The sequence below is a fragment of the Rhyacophila brunnea genome, unplaced genomic scaffold, assembly GCF_057557595.1.
Source record: "Rhyacophila brunnea isolate RB1 unplaced genomic scaffold, BYU_Rbru_1.0 scaffold_23, whole genome shotgun sequence".
In the NCBI taxonomy this organism is placed as follows: domain Eukaryota; kingdom Metazoa; phylum Arthropoda; class Insecta; order Trichoptera; family Rhyacophilidae; genus Rhyacophila; species Rhyacophila brunnea.
The window spans coordinates 8,440,263-8,457,514 of record NW_028232893.1 but is presented as its reverse complement, the minus strand read 5'-3'; the positions used below and the strand labels follow the sequence as shown (position 1 = coordinate 8,457,514).

At 33.5% G+C, this 17,252-nt stretch overlaps 1 protein-coding gene across 1 annotated transcript in view; it reads left to right on the top strand.

Moving 5' to 3' along the window:
* The first annotated feature begins 1,823 nt into the window (after positions 1-1,823).
* LOC147069428 (phosphatidylinositol-3,5-bisphosphate 3-phosphatase MTMR3) overlaps positions 1,824-17,252 on the top strand; it is a 244,537-nt gene continuing 229,108 nt past the window's right edge. The window contains exon 1 of the mRNA XM_085950119.1: positions 1,824-2,007. The gene's annotated coding sequence lies outside the window, so the exon portion shown is untranslated. The remainder of the gene's footprint in view (positions 2,008-17,252) is intronic.

The window sequence follows — 17,252 nt, the reverse complement described above, 5'->3', positions numbered from 1 at the left end:
TTTTTTTAAATTCATTAAAACATAATCAATAAAAAATTGAATTTTAAAAACTAACAAACGCAAATTATCTACACATTGTAGTCAATGAAAATAAATACGTTTGGACTGACAAAGTTTAGTGTGCACTATTTATGTTGGATCTTGAGAACCTACCTCCATCTTTCGCCACTGATACTTAGGTATCAGTATCGCATCGATACTGGTATATAGAAAAAATGTATCGAAACTTTAATACAAAAATGCAATATATTCTTGATAATCGATAAAAATTATAGAAAACCAATTTTATATAGTCATGTGTACCTATCCGATATGAATGTGGCCACATTTGTTTGTAAGTAAAAAGTGAATAAACATGAGATTAAAAGATTTTAAATGTTTTACATCCTCAGACATTCCACACTTGAGTCCAGCGATAAACACATGACCTGCATATATATATAACTAAGGGTGCTCGCCTATGAGTTATTTTAGAGCTGTCATAGTTATTAGGATTGTTAGTGACCGTTTGTATTATCCGCGCTGTTTTGTCGTTTAGACATGCTGCATCAGAATATTAAAACAAACATTGGATGCCTCAGATGGTTGCACCAATTCATGAGTGCCACAGGTCTTCCAGTGGTCACAGCTGTACTATGGCCAAATTTCTCGAGACGCAATCTTCAGTTATAAGGTCCTGATGAAGAAGTAATTTTTTCCATTTAACGAAATAATTTGTATTTCTTCCGTTCCTGGGGAGGGGTTTGGACCCGAAAACCTGGCTTCGTGGTGTGGCGCGCCTGTCTGTAAGTATGGGCTTGCACAATATAATATTTAATATGCTATACGGTAACATCATTATAATATAAATCCTTGCCCTGCTGCTATCCTACGAGAATGAGATAATTCCCAATACAGGGTTGACATAATATTGCCTAAAAGCTAAAGCATGATAGTTTGAATTAGGTATTCATAAAACTATGGTTGTGATGTGGAACCCAGAAAAATATTGTTCCCAAATATCGATTTCTTTCTGGGTGTGGCTGTAAGAATGTACGATTCTCGAGTGTCAAGTAATATGCGAGAAACTTATTAAAGAATATGCTATTTTCAATATTTACGTCTGTATCAAAATATAAATTAAAGTTTGTCACATAAACAGAATGCCCATCAATTTTGGTAATATTTGAAGACATTTATTTATTACTGAGCTTTAGTTATAAAACCAAAACTGGCTTTTGCATTTTTATCTTACTAATCATTTATGGCCGCGCAGTTTAAGCGTCGGCCTATTGCGTCATGGATCCCAGTTTCGAATCCTGGGTCTGGCAAGTACACAATACATATTGTTTTTCAATTTGTGTATGAGTCAGAGTATGGACCTAATAGGTTGAGCAAGTGGCTGGCATCCATTTCTCGTAAAAACAAAATCTGTTAATACAAACCTTCCACTCTGCGGAGGCCCATATGATCCTATTAGGATCGGACATCGTCGAAAGAAAAAATCATTTCTGTGGGTATTGTTACAAACTTATGTGTCATTTTATTCGGATTCCTAGTAACATTAATTTGGTAATTTTTTGATGGACTTTAATTTCATAACAATTTTGTCTCCACATTCTTACCCAATTCAATATACGTATAATAACTAAATAAGTCATATTATACTTTTAATAATCAGGCCTTCAAACGCTTTGGTTCCTATAGCAAATTAGCCTAATTTCATGTTACCCACTTTAATATTTTGTAAACCCCGGCAAAGTGGCGCAGCTGAGAGCGATTCCGTTCGAAGCTTCGAATAAAAATCAAAATGGCCGCCAAAATACAATTAATTTTTGTGTGGTGGCAATACTAGTTCTTACGTACTTAGTACTCGTGTCTTGCCTGCCTGTCTTGATGACATGAATTTTTGTGCAAATATCTTCTAAAGTGAACCGATTTGTGCAGTGCTTACCCTTTTTTATGGATTAAATAATGGAGACATCACCCGTTCTGCATATTTAATACTCAGCCGATAGCTACAAATAGGTGAGTCCGTAAATTGCGCATCTATGGCATCCATACATTTTGACACTTGGCTGGGAGATTGCGGACAACTGTTGTTTACAACAGCCTTGGACCGCGATAAAACCCATTTCCCTTTGTTTATTAGCCTTATCTTTCCATTATTCCCGTGCCCTAATCTACCAGTCTGAAGACAGTATACTTTTTAGGTTACGTATGATAGTATTTATTATTTTTTTATTGAGGTCAGATGTAACAACAGAAAATACTGCAGTACCACACCTAACATATTGAAATGCTCGTCTTATTTCACGCAAATGACTTTAATTGGGTACGTGTGTGTGATTTCTTTCTTTATCGACCGTTTGTAGCAATCCACTTCTTTGTTGTGATGCAGCCAAGTTGTATCGCTCGGAATTTTGATCGTCATGTGACATGTTAAAATCAGCTGAAAGTGAAAATCACAACACACGAATTCGATCGCGTTTTACTCCGCACAGCGATGGATAACCACCAGTAAATGGCGTTTTAAATGTTAACTACGCATTTTGCAATACAAATAATACAATCCACAATCGGATTTGTACGGAAAAATCGATTTCTTGTACTCATTACATACCTATGATCTTTACATCTTATACACACACATAGTACTTCCTTCCTTCAAGCAAATTCCTTTGTAGTTCTTTGTAGCGAGTATAGTATTCATAAAAAAAATCTATTACAACACCTTGCCAGTCTTTAACAGTGTTAAGTAACATTTATTTAATGACGCTTAATTACGGTGAAACTCATAAATTAAACAACTTGTCCATTAAAAGATGCGCTAGTTTTTCTAGTTTAATTTCGTAATTCAATGATAGTAATTTATCTGATATTACGTTCAATCGAAACTGGTTTTTTCAACGTAGCACAGCTGACGACAACTTGTTATCTATCATCTTTGGACACACGCAAGATTTTCGGAACGACGATATTATTTTGTCATGTTTTTTTTAATTAATAATAATTAACGTGATTAGGATTAACATTTTATTTCGTCAAAATAACAAACGCATGGAATATTTTATATTCATCGTAACAAATTGTTAATACATATTATTTTATTTCTATAAATTATTTGTGACATTTGCGACAGGACTCTAGCCTGGGGGCCCGGTGTCGCGGGTCGATCAGTAAAGTGAGATAAACACACATCACAAACCTGCTTTAATAGCTAAAAAAGTCGCTATTTCAATTGAAAGTCTTTTAAAATATGTATGTAAATATGTGTATAATATTTTTATCGATTTTAGTTTGGTTTAAACAGGACTTGATGAATTTAAAAAAAAATGAACCAACAATAAATGTGTAATAATAATATGTATTCTTAATCCAACGAAAACAAATAGGTCAGAATGAAAAGTATGCACAATTGTGTTGTGTTATCGCCCATGGCATACCTAAACTATTATGGTTTGGTGGATAGGGTTTCATTAATTTATAAAAACTGATTGACTCTATCAGCTGTAAATTGCAGTGGCGAAGGGTGACTTTTTGAAAGAGGTAGGCTGTGGGAGTAACCATGCTTGTTAGGTATATTTACGGGAAATAAGAAGATAACGCAATATTACTGATGAATAGGTACGCTAAATCGATGAAATTTCAAAAGCTTAATTGGTTTGTTATAATTAGTTTATAAAAGTAAGCAATCGGTTTGAATTACTTCCTAAACATTTATCGCTCAAAATATATTACCTATCATCTTTGAAAATATTCGTTGTTGTGTATATACCTATTATGCTCCATAACAATTTATAATTTAACCCGTGAAACTAGACATTTTAAAATGCTTCTATATTTAAAACAAAGACTTAGGTAGGTACAATATCAGATATATAAATCGTCTAATGAGTGAATTAATAGATAAATAAAAATCACAAGATAAATTATGTTATATTTTTAACAACAATCAATACATATTTATGTGATTGAATCCCATAGAAATTATTTTTTAAATTATCTTCTTATTAATTATTTTGAATAAATGCGCTCTAGCGATGTAAGCGCTAACGAAACAGCCTGTAGATTTGTATGCGGGACGCCAGACATTTTGAAATTATGAGAAAAAAACTTCATATTGAAAAACCCGTCGATTAACGCAAAAATAATCCTATACAATATGTGAAACGAAACGCGGCGTGTTTTATTTTTTTAATGTTTCAAGAGATGCCATAGATGGTGCTTATTGAAATATGGGAAAATATCGTAACATTATGACAATTATACGATAGATGTCTTTGGGGCATATTGAATATATTATTATTTGTGATTATATATATACGTCAATATGAAAATAAACACTATTTTTCTTAAGAAGGTAGGCTTTAAATAAACGCCTAGTATGGAGTCTTCGTCACTGGTAAATTGTACCTAGTATCAGTTCAATAAAAACAAATACGAGTGACCATGGCCCCCACATCCTGAAGTGGGATTAGTCCACTGGGATTTTTGGCGGACCCCCCTACCTATCGCTAAGTATAAAGGGAGTGTGACGCTCTACAGTAGCATTTTCCAAATTTAATGGTGTACCTACGCGATAAAATTAATGTATAAAATATATACCTATTATGGATTTTTTGTACATTTTAATACATCATTTGAATTATGGAATTGTCGAGTATCGATACACAATTAAAAATTGTATCGTACAACTAAATAGTTTAATATAAACATATCGGAGGAAAATAGCGCCCGCAGGCGGCTTTTTTAACCATTAAAGTAAGTTTGTGATGTGTGTTTATCTCACTTATCTGGTAGACTCGCTTCATCGGGTCCCCAGGCTAGAGCCCTGTCAGCCGCCCCTTGCGGGGGCCATGCGTATGACTTACAAAGCTTAATGTCCACCATTTATGATGGATCCAGTCTACCTCCACCCTTCTTTACTGGCCGATAACCACCGGACGTTTTCGACTAACAATGATGACATTTAAAAGAATGTATAAGTACCTACATTTAAATTACATATTTTTATTTTGCCAAGTATTCCACAATCCCAGCATACCAGATGGAGTTTATCAAAACAGACTTTAGCACCAAAATCACGTTTTAGAAATTTGTTGTTAATTGGCGTAATAAGATATATAATAAAATAATTATGATGTGTCGGGAATAATAAATTGATTGGAATGCGCTGTATATTGACATATTATTTGTTATTATGTGGAATGTCTAGTGGTTAATTAAAAAGTAAACAATGCAAAAGTTGATTGGGCCGAGGCAACGTAATCTAAAACTAACGGGTCACTTACATGCATTATAATATTCTCGGGTCAATCTGCTCTTGGATGAAAGCATGCATCTCCATCAGTCGCAGACATTTAAAACCTTTTCTGGTGTACCTCAAGGCTTAAACTTGAATCCATTTGCTGTTCGGTGGTGACTTACTTATACTGAGCTTAGAAAACAGATGTTTGCGACGGACACTGGGTATGCCTTTTAGAGCATAGAGGAGATAGGAGAACGCACCAAGCAGCCTCTCATTACGCTGAAAGTGAAGAGGCGACGTTGGACTTGGCTCGGCCACGTGCTGCGGATGCCAGAAGAGAACCTCAACCTGGCTTGCCTGTTCTTCAAGCCGACCGGATTCCGGCGTCCTGAAAGGCCGCTAAATACAATCTACAGAGTGTATACGGCGGAACTACGGAACGAAGCAAGAAGACTGGCGAGCTAATGGAATTCTTGGAGGCGCCGCGTGGTGTCCATAATATGCTCCAACTTAGGGGCGGATATGGCCGAAGAAGATGACTTAAAACTCTTATTGAAAGGTTGTCACCTTATAAACCAGGGTTGACGAACTTATGCTATGTACGAAAATTTAGTTGGCACAATTTCAATAGTTTATTTCTACGTTTCCTCGTTCTTAAGATAATGGTGTTTGAAAATTATCCACAAATTCTTATTTCAACGTTGAAGCCTTGATTTTTGAAGTAAATGTATTTTATATAGGTACTTAATTCAAATTAACTTAGCAATACACAATGACATTTTACAGTTTAACAAACAATCAACCCAGATATTCCCGTTTATATATTAAAATAATGATTTAATCCCAGAATGGGTTATTCACGGTCATTACGTCAAGAATGCGTCATACGTCGATTACCTACTGACGACTGCTCTCGGTTTATGCACTCACGCTCATTTAATATTGGTGTATTAAAGGTTGCAACACACACTATTGCATGTATATAATGCGTGGTTCATTTTTGTAAATGCCTGTGTCAAAACGTACTGTATTGGGATTATAGCCAACCGGAATTCTATTTATTAATCTGTTCTGTGGTATCGATTTACAAATTCAATTTTTTATGCATAGTATTTCGGGACTCATTCATTTATATTTCATCTTTACGTACATCTATATATTTTTTAATGGCAATGGCAGTGTAGCCTACATATTTTGTTATCATTGGGAGGCAGCGTTGCCATTTTTGGTCCATTTTCAAACAATTGCCAGCGTTTTTCTTGCCAGATCTAGCATTTTTCGATAGGCATCTAGCTTGCATAAATCGCATCTGGCTTGTGGCGTTTTTACTAGCATTTTCTGATGCCTCCAACAGCTTTTAATTTAAATTTCTGATCAGATTATTAATAACACGATTAAATAATTTCATGCATTATTTAATGTTTTTATCAATTTTGAAATATATTTCTGTTAAAATGTTTTCGATTTTTGCACTTTTTTTCGATACGAGAAAACAATGACATCGTTTTTGGTGGAATAAGTAAATTTACTTGCACTTTTATTTTTACGAAATCTAGCATTTTTTCCTACCAAATGGCTTGTTTTCATACCCCGTCTGGTATGTTTTTTTGTCAACGACAGTAAAGTTGGCAACACTGATTGGAGGTTATGTTTGTTTTTGGTTACAATAATTACAAATAATATATCCAGCTTATGTTAGCCATAGCAAGTATCGGTGAAGATAAATGCATGCATTTTATTTAATTTAGTAAGTCCTATTTAACATGACTAGTGAAAATAAAATAATAAACAAAAAATATTAGAATCAAGTAGCGGAGACTTGCAAGGTTGGTCAACTGAGGAGTATGGCATGGTTAATGAAGGCAATGAAGCAGTGTGTATTTTGTATTCTGGGACAGTTGTATGCGGAACCTCGACAGTAAAACGGTATTATGAGACAAACCATAAATCACTCCTAGAGAAAATCAAAGACGAGCAAAAATAATTTATTGATCGGGCAATTAAAAATAAAATATTCAATCCACAACAAATTACACGAAAAAATGTTCGTCAACCCTGTTATAAACTATTGTCGTTAACTCCAACTAGATATTATATTGTTTTTTTATTAGATTGGGACAGGCGTAACAAACTGGACTTAAATATTGATCATGCAATCCTTCGTCGTTTACTACAGGAGTAAGAGTATTATTTTTCTTATACTCGATGCATGGCAGAGTTCTCTCCCGAATATCTTATGTAAGAGATCTTTCAATTATGGCTAAATAGTTTTTCTTTTTTAATACTTACTACAAAATATGTATACCCCTTAAAAATTAACTACACTAGTCAATTATTTTTTTAATATTTTTGTAGAAAAGTGTAATATCTCAAAAAGCCTACATTTAATAATTTAACATTAACTTATTGTAGCAATTATATTGAAAAAAAAATGATAGCGGCCGACAGCAGTCTCGTGTATAGAATAGATGCACTGGTTATGCTCACCCACAAGCTTTTGCGTCGTGTTGAAGCTAAGAAATAATATTAAAACATATCATTTTTTCAATGATTTTATTGCTTTTTTTGTTCGAAAAATCACATGATTTTGTAAGATGTGAATATAATCGATAATCTATAGTGGAATAACTATCTATAGTAGGGCAGAGCGGGGTCACTTGATCATGATTTTGCTCAAAGCAGTATAGCTTCTAATTAATGAAGAAATAAGAAATGATATCTTTTAAACCAGTTAAGTTGTTTATTTGGTCATGTAACTTCATCAAAAAACTGTAACAAAGACGATGTTTACAAGACTAAATTTACATTAATGTCACAAATGTCAGATGGCTCAGTTGACCCCACTAGGTGGGGTCAACTGAGCCACCCAATGGGGTCAGTTGAGCCAGTGGGCGTAGAAAGGTTTTTTTCATCAGAGCAATATAAAATACAAACAAAATCTTTCTTAAATCCTTAATCCAAGTTATTAGAAAACAATAGGAACATATAGTTATACTTGTCTGTACTTTTTTCTTCTTTTGGAGATTTTTAGTTTTCTTAACAGGTCGTGTCTCTTCATCAGATTCAGAGGAACTATTCAAAATAGCTTTCTTCACTGTCAGTTTCTTCGACTTTACTATCTTCTTGCTACCCTCACTTTTCCGTTTACTTTTTTCTGCAGCAAGCTGGTCCTTCTCAGGTGTATCTGTTACTTTCAGGTGTACGTTTGTTATGGCTCAAATGACCCCTTCCCCAAATTATTACTAATTGGATTGAGCCACCCAAAGACTATTGAAAATAGATTATTTTTGATACTGTCATCGCATAAACACATTATTTTTAAATCAAAATACATTTACTTGATTGCCGTAACACCACAGACATGTGCTTGAGAGTCTTGAGACCAAAAAGTATGAGGAACTGCTTTCTTTACTTTTGGCGTGAAAATAGTAACATCGCACGTTCACAGTCACATCGAACACCGGACGGTGACTGATGCAATTGCGGATTGGCTGTCTACCCCTCCCGCTTTGTTTGGAATCCACCGCTTGTATTTATAATGCAGCATAAGAGTGATACTAAGGGTGGCTCAGGTGACCCCGTGGCTCAAATGACCCCGCTCTGCCCTACAGATCGCGATTTCTTCTTCTGTGCATGTATTACATAGGGTAAAATTAATTATTTTTACTGTGATTCTTTCCTACTGCTCTTACATGAAGCCTATTGCATCGTTTTTTCTCGCTCGGCGTCGCGCTTATTATTGTCGAACAAGAACTTGTCTACGTGTTAAAACTCTGAACTAACAATCCCCTCCAATGCAGCTAATCGCACTTCCATTTCCAAATGAGGTTTGCCCCCAAATTTATCATTTCATTTTACGCTCCCGTGGTGTACGGATCCATCAATTTACGTAAGTTGATGCTTTTTATAATAAATTTATATATAAAATGATCAGGAGTGATATTAAAATTATTATTAGTAAACTTTGGGCTTATTGCGAAGAAGAAAAGGGGTCGCATCTAAAAAGAGAGCCGATACATTATTTAAACACGCGTTGCCGCAATGACACGTACATCACTGATAAGTCTTCCATATGAGACTACAGCGACTTCCGGTTATCGACGAAATCTTGTTGTTGGACAACACGTCACATTTTCTGTTAAGTCTATCGAAATTCACGGCTTATGCGGTATGTTTATGGCAATCTGGAAAACGACTTTCCCAATCATCAATTTAGAGGGAGCTATAGCTTTTATTGTTATTGCATTTGACGACATTTGACTCGTGGTGCAACAGCCGTGGGTCTTGGCCTCTCGAAGCCGTCGTCTCCAGCCTTGTGTATCGTCCGCAAGCCTCTGATTCGGAATTCCGACCGCTCTCATATATCATATCATAGCTCTCATATCTCAACATCCAACCACCGCAATTTGGGTCTCCCAACTCCATTCCGCCCAGAAGGCTTCTCATCAAAAACTTTCCGGGCTTTAACATTACTAGCCCATTTTAGTCAGAATTTTTTTATGGTTTAGTTTAGAATTTAGATTATGTTCGGTTCCCCGATGCCTCTGAGACTTCGTGGTTGTAAGAATTAATGCAAACAATTGTTATTATATTATAAGAATACCTATATAGCAGTGGCGAAGGGTGACTTTTGGAAAGAGGTAGACTGTGGAGATCAGAGAAAAAGAACACATTTTTTGTCAGGTACGGGAAATAAGAAGATAATACGATATTACTACTGATGAATAATGATAACGATATACTAATACGATGAAATTTCAAAAACTAACTGACGGCATAAAGTTGAGCAATGAGTTTAAATTACGTATTTTTAGAAACAATCTATATTTATTTATGTGCGATTAAACGCTATAGAATTTTTTTTTAAATTATCTTATTAATAATTGTTTTGGACAAAGTGCAGCCATGACAACAATAATATGCGCGTAGGTTTTAGGCTGTACATAGTAGCCTACCATATTTCATACAATTCGATAGACTGACTGAGGTTACGTGACGTAAAGTCCATACGAATAAATATCACAATTCCTTGTCAAATAATCGACATTTATTTGCGTCAAGACAGACGGCGCGCTGTGGTATACAATATATTAAATTTGTAAACCTTTGCAGATTGTTTTGTAATCTGTATAATACATTCCTACATATACGAAATTTGTCGTTGGCAAATTATATTATGATAATAGAATATAAAATTGGACCGGAGCTCGGAGCAGGAGCAGTAGAGCAATGGAGTTTTACCCGGAGCTGGAGCACCGAAAATTTCTAGTGCTCCACTGCTCCGGACGTGTTTTTTTATTATTGCTAAATTTCCGTCCTAAAATTCAATGAAAATATTATATTTTTGACACTGCAACAGTGGAATTATTTGAAATACGCCAACACTGCCGAGTGATAAGTAACCTCATTTTTTGACAAAAGAGGCAGATATTGAAAGACGATTTGCTGCTTGATTTTGTATAACAGAATTAATAATGAAAATGACGAATGATAGACCTTATAAAACTACATATTTTTTTAATTTTGAACATTTGTATATATACTTACATTGTAAAACCGATTAAAACAGTGGAGCAGACCCTGGAGCGGAGCTGGAGCAAGTATTAGGTCCCGGAGCGGAGCAACACAAAAAAGGGTCCACTCCTACCTCTGAAATAATCAAGTGATCATACTGATCATTATATAAATATGTCAATATGCAATTTAAAAAAATATTTTTCTTTAAAATGTAGGCTTTAAATAATCGCCTATTATGATGAGTCTTCGCCACTGCTGTATAGTTACTATAATATATCTAACAAAATAATCATCACCAATCACACCATATTATCATTGTTACTAAAAATCCACTGGCGCCACTTTACATTACGTCATCACTGTTTTCTTTTATCAGCTGTTTGTCCTGCGGCCTCGTACACACAAACCTGACTCGATCGTCAACTCAATAATGTACACAATGCAATTTAGTTGCCATTCACAAAACACAATATGGAAATCAGCGGCGAGGGGTGGAGATAAACTGTTTAAATCCGACATGAATAGTGCACACTAAACTTTGTCAGTCATACTTATTTGTTTTAATTGAACTAAGAATACAAACTGCAGATGATGCTGGTTACTTTTTAAAAACCAATTAAACCCTGCCTAAACCAAACTATAATAGGTATGCAATGGGCAATTCTACAAAATAGTGCATTCTTTTTCAGTCATATTTTGAATATACATAGTTTGAAAGCATCGCATACATATTATACACACTAGAAAAAATCATTTTGTAGAAAAAATATGACACCCGACAGGACTTGAACCTGTATCTGCTGGATTCGCGCCAGTATGCTTATCCAATTAAGCTATGGGCATCTTATTGAATCACGACGATTTTAACTAGTAGTTATTGCATGATATGCTTATCGATGTTTTTCATGTATATTCAGTAGGTACATAGAATGTTACATTCTCAAGTCGTGTGGGTTATTCGTTGAATAAAAGAAATAGTTTATCATACATATTTGTTTTCGTTGAATTAAGAATACATTTTACAGATTTTATTGGTTAATTTTTTTTAAATTCATTAAGTCCTACCTAAACCAAACCATAATCGATAAAAAAACAATGTTTCAACATGTTGTATCAATTCTATAAAATATCTAAAATTGTGTATGGTTTAATTGCATAATTTTAGATATCTTGTAGATAAACCATTTTTTTTACAATTATCTACTATGACTTGGATTAAGCAGGGTTTAATTGAATTTTAAAAACTAACAAATACGTTTGACCTGCACTATTTAGGTCAGATCTTAACAACCTACCTCCACCCTTCGCCTCTGAAATATATGCATAACTATTTTGAGATGAAGCTTTAATTTGAAATCTTGTTTTTTTGTAGTTCAAATTTAGTTGGTGTCGCTTCGATTGCCTGTGTGCGAGACGCTTTAAAATACCCAAGCACGTGTTTGTGGCCGACGTGATGCCGTGTTTTATTATTGCAATACGCTTTTATTATTATTTTATTTGTTATTATATTTTATTTTATGCTATATTTATTGCGAAATGCTGTGTTCGCTTGGCAACACCCTGCTGTCGCCATGTTTACGGTATGCAGTTTGACCAACATGGAAATAAATTGGCGTTGCGAAAAAAAAGTGTTGCCATGTAATCTATACTTCGGTAGTTTTTAATCACGCGATCCGATAGATGGCTCGCGTGTAGTAATAATTAATATCAAGCGGTTGTTTTGTTAAGGGGGAAGGTGTTCCATGTCAGCTATTTTCTGGTATTTTCGGAGGTTAAGCCTGAATCTTACGTAAGATTTATAGAAAAACTATTTATATAATTATGAAGCTTATTCATCGGCAAATATTTATGTTAAACATTTGATAACTGCATAAAGTATTTTTATGACGTAAAATAATATTCTTTGGAACCTTGAAATGTAATAATTGATAACGAAGCCATATTTTTGTGACATTAATAGACTGTGTTGATAACCGTTTTTTCCACTAAATATTATGTCAAAACGTTTATTATAGATAGCTTTAATGTTATCAAACATAATGTAGTAAAATATATTCAGTATAATTATAATATTTGCAGTTTCTGTTCCCTCTAAATCTAACGGAATCGACTAGACATTTTGTTATTAAAATATGCTATAATTATAGACATTCCAAATAATCTAAAGCTACGTATCAGAAGGGTTATCATTAATCATTGAATAAATGATGAAACATCTTGTTAATTATAAATTTATAATACTAAATAGTGAAATATTTTAAACGACAATTTCCGTGAAATTTTCGACAAGCTAATCTTCCATTAGAATCGCCTACGAACTGGCGCATGATGTCTAGTATTTATAGCTCGTATTATTTTCACTTTATATGTCCAAAAAAATACGCCAACACACTAGTATTGTACACAAATTTGTTTGTAACACTAAATGCTACAAATTGAGCACAAAAATAGGTTAAACAAACGGATATTCAAGCGTATTATAGCAAACGTAAAATCATTTTGACAGAAGGATCGGAAAGCAAAAAAAATCTGAAGAAATTTGTATTTGCGTAAATTCTACGTAATGTCATACTAAATCATACATTCTAATTTTTAACACTGTTGCAATCTATTTTGCCTAATATTGCAACATAGCAATTAGTTTTCTGTCCCTTTCTACAACTATTTCCCTCTACATTCAAAATAATTATGATTGTAGTAGGTATTTATTTTATAAATTGTGATAGATTTTATTTTATTTCAGTGAAATATATCGGGTCGTCCAGTATTGCCATATCTACTAAAATATTATTGGATTGATATTTTAGTAAATAAGTGAATGAAGTTTTTCACCATTTGTATCTACTATTAGTTTTACTATTTTTATTTAATAAATAATACACATGAGGTTTTATGAATTTCACATTTGTTATTAAACATACTTACATAATTTAGAACACCCCAAACACATCGCGAAGTAAAAATATCTATATTGTTTACTTAGCCAAATTATGAATCTACCTAGGTTAGGTACCTACTGATATTTATATTACAGAAAATTTAACTTTTACTAAATTATGAATTTGCGAGATTATAATAATACAGATGATTTTAAAGAATACTTTCATCAAATAATAACATAATAATGGATGCCTGTACTTACATAATATTTTCCAATGAAATATTTTTTTCTTTTAAATTAACTTTAATTTTGAAAGTTTAGCCTGGCAATACTATGAACGTCATTTATTTCAGCGGGAATGCGAAATTTTCATCCTCGGTTTTTGACATAGGTACCTAACAATATTATCACAATTATTTATATCGATTGTACTTACAAAAAATGCCACGAACTCACTATCCGATGGCTGGAAGTTCCAAAAAAAGACGTAGGAGAAAAGATGGAAATATTAATACATTAAAAACACAAAGGTTTGAAATTATTATTTTATAATTTGCCATAATTATACATAGTTGAAAAAACCACATTTCACAGAAAATTTTGGTTCACAATATTTATTTATCTTGCAAAAGGAAGTTTTGCGTATTACTTATTAATACACACAATTAAGTATAATGATCATTTGTACTTATATTATGTTTGTGGCATGTCTTATTCGAAATTAGTGTGTCTGTGACAAAAATTATAATCTGGTACAATAATTAATAGCAGCTATACATTTTGTTTTCTGTTAACTATCTACTAAACTAATATTTTTGAATGTATTATAGTATTGATATATTGCCGAAGACTATGCCTGAGCATGTAAATCCTCAAAGCATACTACCTGAACCAGAATTTCATCCCACATTTGAACACGAACACGAAGAATTTATTATAGAAAATGAAATTGAAGATTCAAGCCCTAAATTCCGTGTAGAAGGCCGTAGAATTATAGACTTTTCATATTTTTTCCAACAACTTCAATTAATTAGCCACCATGATCCTCCATTTAATTGTAATTTATCACATTTAGAAATTTTTGGGGAAAATCGGGATAACTTTAGTAGTACATTTTTTATCCAATGTAAACTTTGTGGTAAAAAATTAAAATTATATACCACTGAAATGAACAAAAACAAAATGAATCTGTGTGACGCATTTGTATCCAGTATAATCAGTATCGGCAGTGGATTTTCAAATCTGGAAGAAATGTGTTCAGCAATTGACGTACCATCGATTACAGCAAGAACATACAGAAAGAGTCAACAGAAGGTGTACGAGTGGTTTGAAGAAACCAAAAATAAGAGTATGGAAAACGCTGCGAAAGAAGAGCGACAACTTGCAATCGAAAATGGTGACGTCGATTCTTCTGGTATTCCCATGATATCAGTTGTTGCAGACGGCTGTTGGTCGAAACGTTCATACAGATGCAATTATTCCGCAGCATCTGGCGCTGCCACGATCATTGGTCAAAGAACCGGAAAGATTTTGTACATGTCAGTGAAAAATAAATATTGCGATTTGTGCGCCAAAGCTAAAAATAAAAATATCCCTGCTCAACAACATAAATGCTTTTTAAATTACACCGGTCCGTCAGCTGGAATGGAATCTACAGAAATATTAGAAGGCTTTAAAGAATCTATTAATACACATGTACACTGTCGAGAAAGTTGAATGTAAAAACCATTTAATTAGAAATTATTGTGGCAAAATAGAGGCATTAACCAAAGACACAAGATATCCCTTGAATGTAAGAAAAATCATTGCGTCAAGAAAAAGACGTCTGCGGAAAGCCGTCATAGGTGCAATCAAGTATAGAAAACTACAAGATAGTACTTTCGAAGAAAAGGTTATCGCTTTGAAAAAAGATTTAATTAATGGACCGCACCATGTTTTTGGAGACCATACTTCTTGTCTACCATATTTTTGTACAAATGAACCAAATACAGAGGACATGCTTGATGTAAATTATGTACCAGCATTAAAAGAATACAGTCTATTTTCTCAATTAATGATATATAATTCTCGTTTGGTGCTAAATTCAAAAAGTTTAATTTATAATTTTTCTACTAATATTTCAGAATCTTTTAATAACATGATTGCAAAATTTGTAGGCGGCAAGAGAATTAACTACTCTCAAAGACAATCGTACATGGGACGATGTGCAGCGGCGGTAATCGCATTTAATACAAATAAGTTACATTGCACAATTCAAAAACAAGTTTATAAAAATAGCCCAAAAGCCTTTATAAATCGCTTAGAATCAAGAAGGTTGAAAATAAATAAAAAAAAAAATAGGAAAATCTTGGCGAAAACCAATACATTCTGTTCCTTTATCTAATCCAGATTATGGAGAGAGTTGCCAAAAACCTGATATGGACAAAAATCAATATCAATTGTTAAAAGAAACTTTTTTGAAAAAACTCAAACTGACAAACTGTGAGAGGAGGGATATAGAAAGACGCACTGTATTACAATCTGAATGTGCAGAATGGCTAGAAAGGCGACGAAACCTTCTTACTGCCTCTGTTTTTGGAAAGGTGTGTAAGCGGTGAGAAAATACAAAATTTGGGCCTTTGGTAAAACGTTTATTATATAGCCAATCATTAGCCAACGTGAAAGCGGTAAAATATGGTAAAGAAAATGAATCAATAGCTTTACAACAGCTTAGTGTACAAGAACGAATTAAGATTGAGAGATGTGGATTGTTTATCGATGATGTGTATGATTTTATCGGTGCAACGCCAGATGGCATCAGCGATGATGATACAATTATTGAAATAAAATGTCCTTTCTCAGCTGCTGGAATAAGTGCAGATGAAGCTATTGTACAGAAAAAAATGAAATTTTGGAAAGTAGATAAAGACAGGAATATGGTAATAGATAAAAATCACGATTGGTACTTCCAGATTCAGGGGCAGCTTCATATTACTAAGAAAGATGTCTGTTTATTTGGAGTTTGGACGGGACATAATTTTCCTGTTAAAATAGAATTAATCAAAAAAGACGAGACATTTTGGATTGAAAAGATTGAAAAAAAGATATATCACTTTTATATGAATTGTCTACTGCCAGAAATAGTAGATCCCAGAACCAGTAGATCTATGAATATTAGAGAACCAGAAAGGCTGAATTTCTAAATTTTTATTTTAAATTTTATTATGCTTAATATATTTTCAACAAGTCTATATTACATCACTATTTTATAGTTCATCAAGATATATCTAATTTACTAATATAGTTTACTGTTACGAGACACCCAGAACGAGTGTAATTTTATGAAATTCAAAATAATATGTATACTTACATCTAAATAATGATACCTACAGATCTTGCTGGCGATTCCACTGTGCCATATTTTGTATAAGCATTCGTCTCTGCAGCCGTGGGGTTTGGTTCCGTGTAAAAAGTACATTTTGTTCTCAAGGTCAAAAACCAAATTGGTTGTGCCAATGGCTTATAACCATTCCTCATAAATGATTATAACTGATATCACCTCATAACTGATCAGTGCCACGCACGAGTTAACTCGCGGGATTTTTTAAACGTCATAACTTCTGAATGAACTGTTTGTGTATATTT